This window comes from Sturnus vulgaris, chromosome 1 (assembly GCF_052056855.1).
Source record: "Sturnus vulgaris isolate bStuVul1 chromosome 1, bStuVul1.hap1, whole genome shotgun sequence".
NCBI lineage: Eukaryota > Metazoa > Chordata > Aves > Passeriformes > Sturnidae > Sturnus > Sturnus vulgaris.
This window is the reverse complement of record NC_142243.1, coordinates 62862835-62879178: the sequence shown is the minus strand read 5'-3', so window position 1 is coordinate 62879178 and position 16344 is coordinate 62862835. Positions and strand designations below refer to the sequence as shown.

Below are 16344 nucleotides of genomic sequence, written 5' to 3'. Positions count from 1 at the left end.
CACAGAATGCTCATTTCGTGTACACCTCCACCCTTTAATGCAATTCTCAATTCTGACATTTCCATCTAGTAATGCACCAAGAATTCCTCAATTTTTCTGATTATGCTCAGGCAAAACTAAGTTTCTTAAGTGGTATGGTCTATTTCTCATTTGCAGGTTATTTGTGTAGTTAGAGAAATGATTTAAAATAGTTCTCTATGATTATTTCCATTTTAATATTTGAACTCTCAGCTGATTCTCTCAGCTCTTTCCTGCTTTCTGCAACTGGCCCTTTAAAAGCCTGAAATATGCTTAAATACATTTCACTTAGAGAGTTTATATATACCCCTTTGGACTTTATTCAGTTTGCAACAATAAATCAGAGGAAGTTGTTAAAATATGAGAATTTATGATTTGTGGAAACAGATTAAACCAATATGTCATATTAGTTAATCCCACAGATTTAATGTTATTTCAAAGTAAAGCTAACCACCAACTAGCTCCCTGAGCCTCCTCCATGAATCACTTAAGCATGAACACATCTGGGTACTGACATAGCTTTAAAATTTCAAACAAGTGAAGCTCGTTGCACAACTGACATTTAAAAAAGTATTTTAAACATTCCACTGAACGAGGGCTTAGACCAGCTGTGCAGTGGTATGCAAGGTAGCATGATTCCTGACCATCACTGACACACAGCTTGCCAAAAGCAAAGGAAGAAAACAGAGAAGATGGGAATCTGTTGTGTCTGGCAGGAGTAACAGGGGTTAATCTTGCACACCAAATAAAGGGATGATCACAGAAGCAAATTTGCTATAAGAGCTTCACTGATAAAGATGGTGTGTGATGGTCTATCAGCACCATGAGGTAATATCGAGAGTTTTGTTTTTAGTATCTTTCACCACAAGGAAGCATTCTACAGGAAGGTGAAGAGAGAAAACAAATTTATACTCTCTCTTGTTTGGCAAAACTCCTAGTTGCATTTCTAGGACATAGGGAGCAGAACTAGTCTTCTCCTGACCTTTAAATATATTTCAGCACCTTGATTTGACTCCTATGATTACTCTCTGCCACCTTCATATTCAGAGTGACTATGATTTTTGGGGGTTTATTTTTGTTGGCTGTTTAGCTAGAAGTTGTGCTGGAAGTCTTTGAGGAATTTCCATTGTTTATATTGTGACCAATTCTATTTTAATTATTTCTGAGTGCATTTTGCTTATCTGCTGAAATTATCTGCTCAGACCTCAATGTGTGCTCTACACTACTGGGATCCACTGACAGAGTCTTGCTATCATTTCATGCTCGTGTCTCTACAGCAGCATGCCTCCAAGAAAGGAGGTTTCAGTTAGAGTGCAAATGTTGACCCAAGACAGGCTTGGACAAAGCTTTTTTTTTCATATGAAACTGCTGAGCTGCTGAAGTCAATTTCCTGTAGGAAAAGGCTAGTTTCAACAACTGTTTGTTTATTGTTCAAATACAGGAAAAGACCACGCAGATAACTTTTATCTGAAGTTTTGGTATAAACAGCCAGGCTTAGTTTAACTGTTTATTTTTGTAAAATAGAAACACAGCAAAACACTTAAGAGCTATTTCGCTGCTAGTATTTCTGCTGATATTTTGGGTTCCCATTCCAAATTAGGGCTAGAAGATTTGCACATTCCTGTGGGGCAGAAAACCAGTTTTTCTCTCCCTCTTCCACTCTTGTGCAATCAGTGAAGGTTGGAGCAATTATTTGCTGAAGCATATTAAAAGGAATGAATTTATATTGTTGACTTATTAATGATTAAGTGGAGATATAAAACTATTTGTAAAAAGGATAAAAACACAAATAAATGACTGAGGGGAGTTGGAGGACTTATCATTAATAAAATTGAGATGGCATCAGGAAATTAAAACCAGCTGGATCATCAAGGTAATGGTTTTTTGGTGAGACAGAGTAACTCACTATTAATTTTTTAACAGTTTCACATGAAAACTCTTGCCTGTCAGAGAGAGTAAACAGTCAAAGAGAATAGAATCTTCACATTTTGAATCTCTTGACTGAATTTTCCTAACCCTTGTTCAGCTGCTTTCATCTTTCAGGGCACTCTTGAAATGCAGCTGCCCTTTCAAGGCTGTTATGACCTTTTTTCAAATTTACCATTTCATTTCACACCGATGGATTGGTGCATTATGCACTGCCTTGCTGACACTACTGAAGCCCAATGTACTTGGAAAATCTTTCCAGAGACTTTATAAATTGCTGATTCTATTACATCTGTTGAACAGTTAAGAGATTCGAGAAGTTAAATGAACAGATAAAATAGAGAGTTGGCGCTTTCAGTTGAAAGTGCTTTCTTTTGGAAAACTCCCTTAATTTGCCTAGAATTGTAAGCAGAATTGTGCAGACTAGTTCACTTAGAAAGACCTCTCCAGCTAAGTCTGAGGAGTCACAACTGCTAAGCTAAGATGTGGAAAACAGAAGCCCTCCACTCTCTGAACTGAGTAGGGGAAGAGTGAGATGAAATTCTTTTACAGTTCCAGGGCCACCTGAATGATGCTTATTTATTTAATATTTCTGAGAAAAGATGGGATATACAAATAAACAGTCAAATTTTAAAAATATGATCACCATATTTCTCTCTTCTCAAGCAAATATAGAGGTCAGAGCTCAGATCTTTGTGCAGTGTTGGCTGAAGTCACCCCTGACAGCAGGTGCTGCCTGACACTACCAAGGCATCAGATGTTCTGGCGAATGCCGCCCAGAAAAGTGAAAATGAGCATACAAAATAAGCTGACCTCTGAGGGAAAGATCCCTTTATTCAAAGAGAGAAAGCTGCAAAAATGACCAAGAAGATCAAAAGCATTAAAATCAGTGATCTCTGCGAGGAACAACTGAAGTTAGAGTCTTACTGAGTCTTTATGACAAAAAACTTCTTAGCCTGTCAGCTTAAGGGAAGTTTTATTGTCTGGTCTCAAACTCAGGTGATTTTAAAGGGAAAATATATAATAAATGGTAGATTTGGGATTCTTAGACAAAACCTGAACTGGAAGAACAAAGACCTGTCACTATTCATGCTGGGATTAACTTGGAGCAGTCCCCAAATTGTAACACATCACTCCACACACCCCCACCCATCTGAAAAAGACAACAGTTAATGTGTTTTACATGGAGCTGCTTGTAACTTAGACTATCTTAGGAAAAATGCAGTGGCAAGTGATGGAAAGAATTTAACTTCATGACTCAGTTGAAATACTGGGAGAAAAATTTTTCTTGCAGTTTGTTCTCAGGGGCAGTGATGTTTTACTGGAAGTTTCTCTCTGACCTCTAAGAGAAATTATGCATGCAACCATTTCCAAAAATTGTATTTCCAAGATTGTCTTTTTATACTTAGTGTTAGAGTTATAGTTCCTTATTTAAAAATTTGCATAAACCTCAGAACATCCATATACAAAATGCTATCCTATCCATTCCCAGACTGGGGTTCGTCTTTTTTTTGCCTTACTGAAAGGTCCCAGACTTTCATCCTAACCTGAATTGCTATTTCAGAGAAAAGAGAAGAGAAGAGAAGAGAAGAGAAGAGAAGAGAAGAGAAGAGAAGAGAAGAGAAGAGAAGACTCAGTTCCAGAAAGGTTTTGCAGAGATCAGGTCAGCCTTGCTATGGTTATTGTTACCAGACAAATCAGAAAAAATGGTAATTGGTTCCTATTTTGTACTTTAAAAATACACACAAAATGGAAATTTAAAGTGGATAAAGATGAAATAAATACGATTTAAAATATATATCTTAGTTTATTTTACTTATTAACAGTACAAAGAATATTTACTTCCCAGGCCTGAATGACTTGTCTGGCACACACTCTAGGGTGTGTGTTCACCCCACTTCAGAGATCACTGTTCTAACTCCTAGCTCATAAGACTGTCATTTCCCCCCCTTTTTCTCATCCCAAAGGAAATTAAGGACAATTTTCTCTCTTATTTTTAAAATTATTTAAACTCCAAATTAATGATCCTTTTTCTAGTGCTGAAAGTCTACATAATTTCTTGATTATAGCAGTAAACAATAATAACCATATACATTAAAAGTGGAAAGAAACATTGCTATTAATTTGAAATAAAAATACCATAAGCTGTGAGAAAACTATCAGGACTCTGACATTTCCCAAGGCCCTGACCCACCTGGCCTGAGATCCCCACCTACACCCTCTTCCCAGGGGCACAGGAACCTCAATTGTTAAAAAATGAAAGTACTTTATATTTTAATTAATGATTTATGTCATCTGTTGCAACCTACTCCCAAACAGAGTAGTCCATTTTCTGGATAGAATCTCTTGGAGGATTACAATGTGGGGCAGCAGATATTTTGGATTCTATTCTGTCATAAACTGAGGTCTGTTCAACAATCCCAGCAGGATCTCCATCATTTGTCTATTTTCAGGCTTGAGCATCCAGTAGACAGTAAGACAGGATCTATGTAGCATCAAGGACAATGTGTTATGGAACATTATATAAAAATTTTTTGTAATTTCCTAAAGTCTTCCTTGACTTCCCATATGAATAGGAAATAGACAAGGAAGTACTTATTTTCCTTCAGTCCTGCTTTGTCCTGCTTTGATTTTCTCAAGTGAGCCAAGAGGCCAATAGGGAAATTTCTGTTCTTCTTATCTCCAGCTGACAGGGAAACCAAATGATTTGGATTGCAAGGCATGTAACCAGCTCTGACCATAAACTATATGAACGTTATGTGATTGATGGGGAGACTAAAAACTTCTCCAGGAAATCATTTGGGAAACCCCAATACTTCTGCCGTTGGCCCTGTACAGCTGTTTTCAGAGAGCAATTGTCACCACTGCAAAATTTATAAAGCACTAACGTGGTATTTCCTTAGGAGAAGTTTCTGCCTTCCCAAAAGAGGTTTGAGTCTCATTTGAGCCTTTGCAAGCTGCACGCTGGTTAGCTGTCACATTAACAGAAAACAATGGAAAACAGATGAATAGGCTCCCAAATAACTTCGTGCCATGCTGATGGCAAGAGATTGGTTGAGAGCTTCAGATCAGTCCGAGGGATTATTGCCTTCAGAGTGCAGCTGAGGACAGTGGTGCCAGCAGCTGTTAATGGCTTGCTAAGTAATGCTGCTTAGGATCTGAGTCCCATGGGGGAAAGAGCACTCTCCCCACCTTTGGCCTTCCTAATGCTGTTAATTTAATGTAATCTGGCCTTGCTGTGCTTTGCTTTGTTGAGGGGAGACAGAATCAGGGTTCCCTGCACCCCTCCTGTCACCTTTTCTTTTTTTTTCTCTTAATTTCTTATTTCTGGCCAGTACAGCAAAATAATAATTACAACAACAATAACAGGACTCATGAGGATAGAGTCTGCATGACACTGTAAAATGTTCATCATGGCTATTGCACTTGATAGAGCACTTCAGAGATTCTTCTTGGTCCATTTAAAAAGTTTCCTGCAGAGCTTCTGCAGACTCTCTCTTCTGCCTCCTGCATATAAATACAGCCCCTGGACCTACTGAATAAAACTAGTAATTGCTTTGCACAGTGCCTCCCATCCAACAATGCCTACAGCCACAGTGCTTCAGCAGTTGGCAGAAATATCATGCTTTGCTCAGGGGTGAGTTTCTGCCAACTTACAGGCAGAAATTTTGTAATTTATAAATATTAAATTTTATATTTTGTAATTTTCTTTTTATCTTTTAAAAAATATAATCTTGTGGATTGAGATTTAAAAGAATATTGGGTACATGTTCCACTTAAATGTGTACCACTCTCATTAGGTGCTTTATGGGCATCCCTAATCATCTAAAAGGGTTTTGGAAACCTGACCATGCATAGTATAGAAACTTCTAAGAGCTATGAGACCAGAAGTAATGCTGTAGTTCAAATATGTTTTGGAATTTAGGTGATTACCAGTATTTTCAAAGGCATGTGTATGCCTGAGCTGGCTCTGAAAATGTAGATCTATGTTGTTAAATTACAGAAATACTTGAGAAGCCTTACAGCAATTTTCTCTGAGAATATTTCCTTCACTGATAGATTAATAATAGTAACTAGTGAATTAATTACTGAATAGAGCTAGATGCAATTCCATGAACATGGTGCAGAAATTGGATAAATGCAAATAAAAATATGCATACAAATATTTTGGCCCATGAAACTTTGATCAAATTGGTCGCAAGATCTTAACCTTATCTTGGCATGAACAGATGCCATTATGCTTGGAATTGATATTGAAGGCATGAAGGATCACATCCTGTCTCTGTTTGATTTATCTTTTCAGTTTTGAGCCTTCTGGGATGTTTACATGACTGGCTCATCTATATGGTGTTTTGAAATCTAAGATTACAAAACAAAATACAAACAAGTCATTATTGTATCTGGAAAAGGATGAGACTGCATACATAGGAAATGCACGATCAGGACAGCTCTGCTAACGCAAGTTCTGTCTCTAAATGCCTAATGAATCCTTTCTTTCTTCCAAGATATCTCTCTAGGATCTGCCAGTGGTGCTTTTACTGCACACATTAAAAAAAGAGCCTTTTATTTTTTTCCATGTAGCTAATAATTTATTGGCAACAGGCACTGATGTCAGTTTCCAGATTTCCAGTTTTCCAGTTTTCTCCAAATGAGTATTTTAAATTAGATAAGAATTTGGATATTTGCATGAACCTTTGAATGTTTCCAGCATCCCTTTTTCTCTGCCATACAATGGGCCCTAAATCTGAACTTGCTGCATGTCTTTACCTTCCTAGGGAATGTGCAAATTTCCTGCAGAATGGCACTGATTGACTCCCCTGTTCCTTGGCGGTGTGGATGTGTTTGACTAGGTCTGAACGTGGACAGTGTTCAGTGCTGACAAATCCTGCAGGGCATGCTGCAGCCCTGCTGCCATCTCATCACTCTGAGCAGTGGCATTTTGTCTTTGTTTCTTGAGTTTCAGTCCTTGATTGTTAGAGGTGTGCAAGAAAATTTGGGTATACTGTATGTTTCTGTATCTCAAACACTGGGCTGGATTTTTATGGACCACAGCCCTGGGCAGGCTGCTCTCCATTGCTTCTCTTGCTTCTTCTGTTATCAGTGTCTTCCACCTCAGCATGTGGACAGGACAGAGGGTGGATTGACAAGAAGGTTTTGGAAGTCAGCAGTGACAGATGGCGAGTTCTACACCTGGAATGCATGAACTCCTTTCAGTCTCACAGTCTGAAGGTTGCGTGTTTAGGGAGCAACTCTGTGGCAAAGACCAGTCTGATCTCAGCCGTGAGACTGCTGTGAGTAAAAGGATGGACATGAGACCTTTCCAACATGAAATTCTCTGTGATCATATGATTGTCTATTGTCATCTTGTTTTGGGCAGTGGACTCCTGCAATCAGTGTTAGAAAAAGAGAGATTTTAAAATGTTATAAATGTAGGAATTACGGCAACTTCAGAAAGGAGAAACGAAAGACTAAATACTGGGGTGTTGAAAGGGGGGAATAGTGTTGGGGAATGAAGCAAAAACGAAGAAGGATAGGGACACATGGTCAAGGAAAAGTAAATGGAGATGGTAAGAGCTAGGATGTAGAAATGAGTGATGGGTAGTGAGATGGGAAGCAAAGTGGTTCAGGGAGACACTAAAGGGAGCAGGGAGATGCTAGACATTGTGAAACACTTCATATTAATATTTCAGAGATGAGTGCTCATTGTCAATTTTTCTTGGAGCTTTTCTGTTCCTAAATATGTATCGTAAAAGCGACCTATTCGTGCCACCAATAAAATTCAGAGCCTGTGCTAATTGTTAATTTTGTCTATCCTTATGGAAATAATATTATTAGTGCTTTCACGTTTTCACGTTTTCATGTCTCTCAGGGCTATGGGCAGCACCATCCCAACTATTAGTAATGGGTGGTAATATCTCTGGCTCAGAAAGCCTGGATTAGTCCCAGCTTTGTTGTTATCACAGCATTGTATTGTTTGGCAAAAGGATAAGGCTTTGTACAATACTTTATCTCTGAAAGTACAAAGTCTGGAAATGTGAAAAAGCAGACATTGGTTTCGTTTAATTTTGAAACATTAGAAAAAGAAAAAAGGTGCTATGTATTTTAAATATCACTCTTTGCATGAATATATTTACATTGAAACTATGGTACGGGATATTGGCCTGAAAAAGCATATAATATTAGCCTTAGCTTTGGGTTATTTGTGTGTCTGGATAAGTAAACCCGTCAGAAAAACTTTGTGGGAAGCTGCTTGTTCAAGAACCAGGTTAGGTTTCTGTCGCTGTTTCCTACTGATACTCAGTCACATAATCAGTGAGGTTTAGTGGTGGTGTAAAGTGCCACTCCGTTTTGAGTAATTGTGAAAAAAATCTGTCCTTTACTCAAATCGCACTGACTTCTACTTTAAATATCAATGTCAATTTGAAAGCCTAGGTTAAAATTAAAAATAGCTGTATTTTAAACTCTCCAGCTACTTTGCTTCTCTTTCTCAGGAATGTTACCATACCACTATTTTCAGACCATTTTCAGTGGTCTTGACATCTGCCCTTCATATTATTTCTTCATGATACATCACTATTGTTAAGGAAAAGGAACACTGAAAATGAAGAACAAATAAGACCTTGTGTAAGAGCTGTTAGCAACAGCCCCTGAAGCAAACAAAAGAACCCACTTGAGGGTGATACAATATTTCTTGACCATTTAAAAAAGACTGAATTTTTCAATGGCTGATTGTGAAGATATCTTTCAGATGTTTAGGAACAGATATTTTTTGTGATAAATTTTTGGTTTCTGATCTGTGGGGAGGGGAGTTCTCTAGTTTACTCCTCATATAACTTCTACTAAGTTAAAAAAGGCCCAAACAAATGCATTATTCTTTATTGACTATTTCTGTTTAGTCTAATTTAGCTCTTTAACATAGTCTCAAATGCTGAAATTTCTATTTATAGGTGAGAAAAACATCTTCCATCTTGAGAAAGACATCACGTAGATCTGGTATTGAACACATACAATCTATTATTCTTCATAACTTTGAAAATTTGAAGAGAAAGTTAAAACATTCTGTTAAACTTTGTTTAAGATAAAGCTCCATGGGTTGCTGTAGCCTGGCAGGGATGGGGCACTGGGAGACCCTGCATGCCTGTGAGCCAGGGGCTGGCTGTGAGGAGGGTTTGGGAAGGATGGGCTGTGAATTGTCTCCAGTCAAGGACTGCATCCCCTTCAAATCTGCAGACATAAATGCAACATTGAATCGTTGGAGAATAGCAGTCCTTCAAATAGAATTGAGGTGTTGAAAGATCTATTTGAACACTGGAAGGATGCTATGTTTTTAAATTAAAAACCATGCAATCAAAAGTCAGAAACCTTACTATGTTCAGCAACAGAAGTGAACAAATCCTCAGAATTAACTCTGAAGGAATAAAATTAATATTGATAGAAAGTCTATCTTTTCAAAATTAACACCAGTCTTTCTTATGGCCTAAGTTATATCTTATACTTAATTTTCTATCATACAGATGATGAGAAACTCTCGAGGTGTGGTACAGAAATCATGGTAAGAAATTAACTTTTAAAATTAAAATTCCCAGTATTTCTATAGGAATCACCTACTTATGTATATCTTGCAAATGCAAATGGAATTTTTGGTAGCACAATAGATAAATGTGTGTATTTCGAACAATTGGATTCAGTGGTAACTTTTAAGCCTATAGCTTGGAATAGTGTCTAAAATGTGACTGAGAATTATTCCCAGATTCAACAGCAAGAAGAAATATGGGAAAACAAATTAATGAAGACTAATGTGCATGAGATGCCAGCTGTCTATTCAGTTTCAATAAAGGTGCTTCTTTAAGTGATCTAAAATATGGAAATTTTTCATCTGGTCTAGAAATCTCAAAATATTTGACTTAGGAGATTTTCAGGAATAAATACCTTATATTGTGATGAAACTGAGAAGATAAAAGGAAGATGAAGTTGGAGACCAAGGAAAGATCAGAACTTAAATTTTGCTATTGGTTCTGTAAAAATGGGAAAACTCTGAGCAGTAGAGGAGAGCCACAAGACTATTTTGAAACCCTGATGTTTTATGCCTTTGTCACTGCTGCTATGTGCATCATGATGTTGTATTTGAGATTCAGCCAAACTTCTGCTAAAAATCATGTGAAACTTGCCTCTTTTAGGTTTCTTAACAAACTTTACTGTGTTTGTTAAAAGGGTTGTTAGGGTTCACAAATGTTTTAAATTAACTTGAGTACACTCGGCTAAAAATCACATGAAATTAGTTATTTTAAAAGTTTTGTTTGCAAAGAAAAAAAAAAAAAAACCCTTTGACTTTCTAGGCTGACTTTGTTCTGACTTTTTATTCACTGACCATCAATCTCCAGGAGGGGAGTGTGATAGATTCAAACCCCAGATATTGTTCTGGAATATCTGTGGAGGGAAAGAGAGAGCTCTGGTACCAGCTTTCCTGGTTTTCTGTTGCTGGTGCTGTATAGAACACATCTGGGTCTCTGCATGTAGGCCCACCTGTGAAGAACTGGACAGGATAATAACCTGCCTGCTTTTAGTGTTCAGGAATTCAAGAGGTGGGGATATTGCAAATGAAATCTTAAGACAAATGGGTTTTATTTGTGAATTAAACTGGGCTGATTTATATACTAAAAAGGAAAAGAAGGACCGAGAAGTCTTTCAAAGATGAGAAGTAGACTAAGCAGTGTGCAACTTCAAATTGAAGATTTGTCCAGAGCTGTAACTCATTACAATGAGAATTCTTTTCTTTCCAGAGTTACTCAAGAAACAGTATGTTATCCCAGTGATACCAAGGCTTGCTAACATGTCAGGATGTTTGGCCTTGAGGATTATAAGACTGGATGCTAATGCTGCATCTTAGTTTTTTTCCATCACCTATCATTTCCCTAAGTTCAGAAGCTCTCCCAACTTCTAGCACAAAGCAATTAGCAGCTGTTGCCAGCCTCAGTTCCTCCTCTTCCATGTCCTCATCTCTTGTCAAAAGAGAAAGAAGTAATATTAATGCATTCATTTTTAGCTGAATTCTTGGAAGCATTCTTTGAGGAAAAGCTGACTTTTACCACTCTATATTACCTTCACTTTTCCTTCTTTAAATCCTCAGTTACTGAAGTAACTTGTGGCTTTTTCTCAGTACCTTACTGAAGTAATTTCCATACTTTCTGCCTACTGCAACCTAAACATTTAAGGTCATGCTTCCTGATTTCTCTCCCTTTCCCCAGTAGCTTTATTTATATCTATTCCACCAAGCATACAAAAATTTTCCACTAGTTCTCAAACAGGCTTCATTTTCTCCTCCTTCCAAGGTATCAGATTTTCTGTTCTCAAGGTGTCCTGTTTCTCAAGATTTGTAACAGGAAGATGTGAGGAACAGAACAAAATCTTACATAATTTGGAGCTACACATACTTTAGGGAATGTTTCTTTAACATTTTTCAAGGAAATTTTCATTTTCTCTGTATTTTCAGTGGAAGCTTTGGCTGTCAGTCATTTCAAGTCTTACAAATTCTATTGAACATCTTTGCCACTACACTCCATTTAAAAATTGAACTGTTCTACTTATTCTAGAGTTGGACAGTTTATCACAGACAATAACAAATACAAAATCACTCCATTCATGACAGTCCATATTGGTTACTAATTGTTAGTATCTTTGCTTGAAATATGCCCCCCATGGTTTTCTTTTTGCATTCTTCCTTTATCTTCTTTATCCAAGGCTGAATTTATCCAGACTTAGCAGTAATGGATTTGACAGTCTCACTAAATCTGCAGGGAATTGCATTTGCTTGTATCATGAAGACATTAACTTAGCTGAATGGAGACATTGTGCCCTGATGTTTGTAGTATGAAGAATGGTGTAATAAGTTAGGGTGAACTCAGTATTTTCAGGATCCACCTAGTAGGGGAAATGGATGAGGTAAAATACAGCTGTCATTTTGCCTCGTAGAAGAACTGAAAGAAAAGTGATACTTTTAGTGGGGAAAAAAAGCCCCAATGGCTGCATGATCAGAGCATTCTCTTAAAAATAAAGTGGATTTCTTTGATGGTATCACATGAAATTTTAATTAGTTGCATTGATTTAGATTCTAAGCCAGATTGTTCAGTGCTGGGGTATAAAGGTTGGAAAAAAATTAGATGTTTCTAGACAGTGAAAAATGTGGGTAACTTTGGCACTGCCAAAGGGACAGGAGAGGGTGATGATACTGCCACTGTGAAGCAGAGGTAGTTGCAGGCACTGAAGGGATTTAACATAGATCCAACGGGATTTAGCCGAGCTGCAGCTGCCAAGAGCTGCACCCAGCAGACCCGTTCAGTGACTGTGCTTTCTGGCACACTGGTCCTGCCAGCACATTGGTCACTGCAGCTCCATATTTGAGCTGACAAGCTCTCACAGAGAGCAGACCACAGTGCAGATGTGCTGAGTGGCTGTGCTTACATAAAACCAGCAGCTGATGTGTTACAAAATACTAGATTTAGACTCGCTGTGTGAAGAGCTGATGCTGGTGTGGGGCAGGAGGGATGAGGAGCATCTCCCTCTTCCTCAAAGGCAATGTAGTCCCATGCTCCTCATCCAAAATGCCAGACCCATCAGCCTGTGGCTGCTCAGGCTGCTCATGAAACATTTGTACCACCACCCGACCTGCGGGTTGCCCTGCAGCCATGTGTTCATGTTCAAATGCTCCAACTGGGACCCACCCTGGCTCCAGACCCACGGTGCATGGCACAGTTTGCCTGTGCACTGACAGACACTTCAGGTTTTAAGTGTGTTTCATCTAGAAGCAGGTCTTTTCACCGTGTGTGTGCTGCATGCTTTTCAGCTGAAGTCTTCCAGGGCAGCTCTCTGCCTCAAATTACCTCCTCCTGACAGTGGGACAAGAAGAATTTAATTCGATTGTTTCTTAAATTGAGGTTGGACTAAAGCAAGACTTGTTTTGCCATGTGGAAAGGGATAATAATTCTGAGAATTTCTACTGCCCAAGCTCACTAGAGTAGGAGTAGGAACTTGAACTTAGGCAAAAAAAATCATATCATCTTGGTGTAGCTGTTAAAAATCTGACAGAAATACAAGTGCAGTGTTATACCTGTGTGCAGTGCAAACATTCCATCCTCCCCTGGTGCTTCTGCAGCAATCACAGAGCAAATCTCTTCAACACAGCAGCTTAATCTGCAGCTGGCCTGGGTAGTACCTTCCTTCTAAATCCGTTTTCCACTTTTTGGGGACCTCCTGACATGGTGGAACTGCTTCTTCATGCTGTCAGGGTTACTCATGGACAGAGATAACGACTATCAGAGATGGTTACAGGATCTCAGGAAGACATGGGAGAGTTTAAAATTGGAGGGAAAAAAAAGAACACAGAGGAGGAACAACAGAGATGAAAGTGTTGAGGATAGAGAGCTAATAAGATCACAAGACAGGGCAGGGGCCTTTGATGATAAGAAGAATCAGAGTCTAAGTGGAAAATAAGGAGTAATTAGAAGAAGAGATGGAGTAATCTGAGAGAGGGTGGAGATTTTTGGAGTTGTCACAGTGTTAGAATGTGGAAATTAAGCCAAGAACTGGATGTCCTAATAATTTCTTTACCATTTTTGCTGTGAGATCTCACAGCAAATTAAATGTTTTGTCCAACACATAGGTCATCCACCCCCCTTTACACATAGATTGCAGATTGCAGAGAGAAAGCTGAAATTTTAAGGCAGGTCAGGCCACTCTGAACGCCTCACAGTGCTCATATTTTTAGAGGAGAGCTTTTACAGAGCTGTCAGGTGTGAGAGCTCAGAGCTCCTGCAGACCACAAATAACAAATAGAGAATCTAGAGGATAAAGAGTTATCACCCAGGGATCCAGCTTGGAAGGGCATTGTGAAAGTGGCTAGCTTGGTGCTTGCTGGAAACTGAGGACAGTATTTCTGAACTGCTTTTAAAATGAGACTATTCTGACTCCTATCACACATCTCCCTGGTTTTAGCAGTCCTGTATATCAAACACATCACCAGAAACGGGTTTGTTCACTCTATAGCCCAGATATTGTCTCAGGGCAAGAAACAGTCTGTCCTGTAGGAAACTCTAAATATGGCTTATTATTAAGCTTATAATATCTTGTAAGTCAGTTGTCATTGAATATAATACTGAATATTTTTCTAATTGCAGTATTGTGTTTTTGTGTGTTTACACAGAGCATATGAATGAAATCTGACTCTTCTACAGGTGTCTGTATCATATCCTCCTTGCCATTTTAGAGTTTGAGTACTAAATCTCCATCTAAGAAGTTTTGGTCACAGCTTTTAGTATTTAGTGTTATTGCTTCTTTTGTCGGTCATTAAAGTGGAATAGGAGGATGTATGTGTAACTAGGCTTTTATATTATTAGAATTAATGGTGTTTGAGAGGAAAATAGATATTTTGCAAGCATGGAACTGTTCCAGAGAGAATATATTCTGCTGTGTGCTAACAAACTGCTATTCATTACCCATTGCATGAATGAAATTATGTAGAGTAAAATGCTTCTGGGGGACAGAAATAGCTTCCCCTCATAGAGAAGAGAGAACAAAAATATGTGCTATGTCAGTACTATAGCCATAGATATTTAATAAACATGCAAACACACATACATAAATGTAGATATTTATAGATTCCCACTCTCAATTTGCAAAATTTCCTGTGTAAAGCTCTGTTTGAAGTATAGCATAGTATATATGTAATATGATAAAAGTTCAAAGATCTCATTTCACTTATATATTTTCTTTAGTTCAAAGACAGTTGAGAAATTTAATAATGAGTATTTACATGTGCTGGTAGTCCTCTGATATGGAAGCCCTTAAAAATTTGCATGATTTTAGTCAGAGAAGAAGCTGCCTGAAGAATGGGAAAGTTAATCTATAAGTGTCTGATCATTACTAGGTTCATCATCGTTTGACAAGATATGAAAATTCCTGATTGTTGAAAAAATTATATCATGCAAACCTTTGTTTTTAAATAATTATTTGAACACTGTTAATATTTCTCAAGCTCATTGAGAAATATAAATTGTCTAGTACTGGTTTTGAAATATTATAACAAATCTCACTCTGTCTACTAAGCTCCTAAGTGGGCAGCAATCTATTCAATGGTGAATATATTCTTTTAAAAATAGTTAATTAGGAAAGGAATTATACATTTATATTTAGCATTGAAGATACTTTTATCAAATTGTTCTTGATTTTTTGAAATAATAGTGTCACTAAACCAAGAAAAAGTTTGATTAGTAACCAGTTAAGGGTTTATAAGATTTTCCCCTTTCAGTCATAGGCTGGGTTTTTCTCCATTTTGCCCATCACTGTAACAAATACAAAACACATTCAAGGGTATTGTGATGAAATATATTTCCATTCCTTTACCTAAAATTCATTGTAGGACAGCCCAGACTTTTAGCTGTTCAAGCAAAACTTTTAGTCTGAAGTAAGCTTCTCTCTGTTCTGCACGTTGGAGACCAACCAAAATGAACTGACAACATGTCACGGCCCTTAGGAGGTGCTCTAAGTGAACAGATTTATTATATTTTTCTTCTCGAAACTAAGGGTTTTAAAAACATTTACAGTAAATGAATGGGATGTGGGATGGTAGCATGAAAAGCTGTGAAGCAGATTGAGGTTACTCAGTATTTAGAAAGAATACAAATTACTGTTATTTCAAAAATGACCAAAAAGAATTGTTTTTGGTAAGTATTATTTGTGATATTACCTTGTAAGGACGTACACATCTACCTCTCCTCTCTTTCTCTCTTTCTTTCCTTTACTTTCACCTAATTAGTAAAACTGCTACCTTTATAAGTAATAGTTCCTGAAGGCAGGTGGGGATCTGCCACTTTATTCTGATCAGTTAGAGGGTTGAAAGAGGACAATTAATAGAGACACCATTGACTATCAAATGAGGTTTCTTTCCATTTCAGAGCTTTCATAAGCTCTCATCTTCAGAAGAACTATCTCTTTATGCTCCATTTCCTTTCCAAAGATGACAATAACTGTTATACATTTTGTAAGGATGGCTTATTTCCTTAGGGTGACAATATACATTACATATTCTTCCCCTTTTTCCTTTGGGAAGGACTTTTCTTTATTGCAGAAGATTTTGAATCCCAGACTAAGGTCTGAATGCCAGACTCCTTAGGCTGGACTTTGAAAGCTGTGACAGACACTTGGTTAAGTGTTAGAAAGACCATGACTGATACATGGATTACCTGGCCCTTTTACAAAGTGACTCCTTGCCTTTGGAATGGGATTACCCAAAAGACAGTGGATTAATACCCACAGATCAAGATCACAGCTCAAGAGCAGACCCATTTGTTGGACTGCTGCTGGTGGGTGTTGGCTTTCACACTGCAGGGAGAAGTTGCTGACACAAAT

At 37.9% G+C, this 16344-nt stretch overlaps 1 long non-coding RNA gene across 1 annotated transcript in view; it reads left to right on the top strand.

Moving 5' to 3' along the window:
* The first annotated feature begins 5512 nt into the window (after positions 1-5512).
* Positions 5513-16344, top strand: part of LOC148225257 (uncharacterized) — a 129750-nt gene continuing 118918 nt past the window's right edge. The window contains exon 1 of the long non-coding RNA XR_015799133.1: positions 5513-5581. This is a non-coding gene — a long non-coding RNA (uncharacterized LOC148225257). The remainder of the gene's footprint in view (positions 5582-16344) is intronic.